This window comes from Eutrema salsugineum, unplaced genomic scaffold (assembly GCF_000478725.1).
Source record: "Eutrema salsugineum unplaced genomic scaffold, Eutsalg1_0 scaffold_9, whole genome shotgun sequence".
Lineage (NCBI taxonomy): Eukaryota > Viridiplantae > Streptophyta > Magnoliopsida > Brassicales > Brassicaceae > Eutrema > Eutrema salsugineum.
Window position 1 is genome coordinate 11,867,018 of NW_006256342.1, and position 2,334 is coordinate 11,869,351.

The following is a 2,334-nucleotide window of genomic DNA, read 5'->3' on the forward strand; positions in this document are numbered from 1 at the left end:
CTCCCATGGTTCGCGGATCTTGTGAACTACCTGTCTTGCGGTTTAGAGCCACCGGATCTTGATGCCTATCAGAGGAAAAAGTTCTTTAAAGATGTGATGAGGTATCATTGGGATGAGCCGTATCTTTACGTGCTTAACAAGGACCATCTCTATAGGCGATGCTTGGCCGAAGAAGAGATCCATCCGGTCCTACAAGAATGCCACGGTTCAGCGTACGGTGGTCACTTAGGTGCATTCAAGACGGTTGCCAAGGTTTTGCAAAGCGGCTTCTGGTGGCCGACTATGTTCAAGGACGCTCAAGATGTGGTAAAGAGATGCGAGGCTTGGTATGGTTCTGCCAGGAGCATTTCTTCTCGTCCTTCTTCTTCTGCAAGGTATGGTTTGACACGCTGTCCATTAACGACAAATGTATATCCCTTCTTGCCCCAAAGAATGAGTGCTCCATATGGTTTGACTTCCTTTACTGTGAAAGGTCCAGACCATCTTGATCGTAGCTTTCCTGGATAAAGCTTAAGGCGAGAATTGAAAAGAAGAACCCTGTCATTTGGAGCACAGGACCGCTGTATGATCCTTCTATCGTGATATGCCTTCGTCTTTTCCTTGTATATCTTGGAGTTTTCGTAGGCATTATGGCGAATTTCTTCTAATTCGTGCATTTGAAGCATTCTTCTTTCTCCAGCTGCCTTAAAGTTCATGTTCATTTCCTTAATAGTCCATTGTGCTTTATAGTCCAGCTCTACAGGGAGGTGACATGCTTTTCCATAAACAAGATTGAATGGCGTGGTCCCTAAAGGAGTTTTGTATGCTGTCTGATAGGCCCAAAGTGCATTGTCGAGTTTTTCAGACCAATCCTTGCGATTTACGCCGGTTGTCTTTTGTAAAATTGATTTGATCTCTCTGTTAGAGATTTCCACTGCTGCACTTGTCTGAGGGTGATATGGAGATGCAACTTTATGCGTGACTCCGTTCTTTTTTAGCAGATTTTCGAAGACTTTGTTGATGAAACAGGATCTTCCATCGCTTATCACAATTCGAGGAATTCCAAAGTGAGGGAAAATGATTGATTTAAACAGCTTTATAACCACTTTTGCATCATTTGTAGGGCTAGCGATTGCTTCTAACCATTTAGATACATAGTCTACCGCTACTAAGATATATTGGTTTCCGAAAGAAGTTGGGAAAGGTCCCATGAAATCAATTCCCCATACATCAAAGATTTCGACTTCAAGAATGAAGTTTTGAGGCATCTCATTCCTCTTACTGATGTTGCCCATTCGTTGGCATGAATCACAGTGTGAGATGTAGGCGTGAGTGTCTTTGAACATAGTAGGCCACCAAAATCCTGCTTGAAGAACCTTTGAAACTGTTTTGTAGGTTGCGAAATGTCCTGTATATGCTGAACTATGGCATCCAAACAGTGTTCCTTCCATTTCTTCTTCGGCGACACACCTTCTGAATAAACCATCTACACATCTCCTATAGAGAAAAGGTATCCCAGAAATAGTTCCAAATTTCCTTTAAGAATTTCTTCTTTTTATAGCCAAAGAAGTGTGGAGGTTCGATGTCTGCCGCTAAGTAATTTGCTATATGCCTAAACCATGGGGTGTTAAAAGCATCTGACCGCCGTGTAGGAGGTTGGGATGGCTTTTCTTGCACGATAATAAGTATAGTCTCCATAGCGTAGACATTTTCTTCTGGTAAACTATCATTCAAAGGGATTTTCTCTTCCACTTGAACTCTTGAAAGATGATATGCTACTCCATTATCTGTTCCTTTCCGATCTCGAATTTCAATATCAAACTCTTGCAGCAGGAGTATCCATCTGATCAGCCTTGGTTTGGCATTTTTCTTAGACATAAGATACTTGATTGCAGCATGGTCAGTATGAACAATGACCTTAGACCCTACGAGATAAGATTGAAACTTCTCAAATGCAAAATCGATGGCTAAAAGATCCTTCTCCGTAGTCGCGTAATTACATTGAGCTTCATCCAAAGTTCTACTCGCATAGTAGATTGTGTGTAGTTTCTTTTCTTTCCGCTGACCAAGCACAACTCCAACAGCAAAATCACTTGCATCACACATGATTTCAAATAGTTAATCCCAATCGGGCGGTTGCACAACTGGAGCGGAAACGAGGGCGTTTTTGATCTTATGAAATGCTACCAAGCACTCATCATCGAATTCAAAGTTCGTTTCCTTGCAGACAGAGAAGCCTTTTATGAATCGCCTATAAAATCTGGCATGTCCCAAGAAACTTTGGATTCCCTTCACATTAGTTGGAGGTTGTAGGCTAGTCATGACTTTATAGTTTTGCTTTATCAACTTCAATAT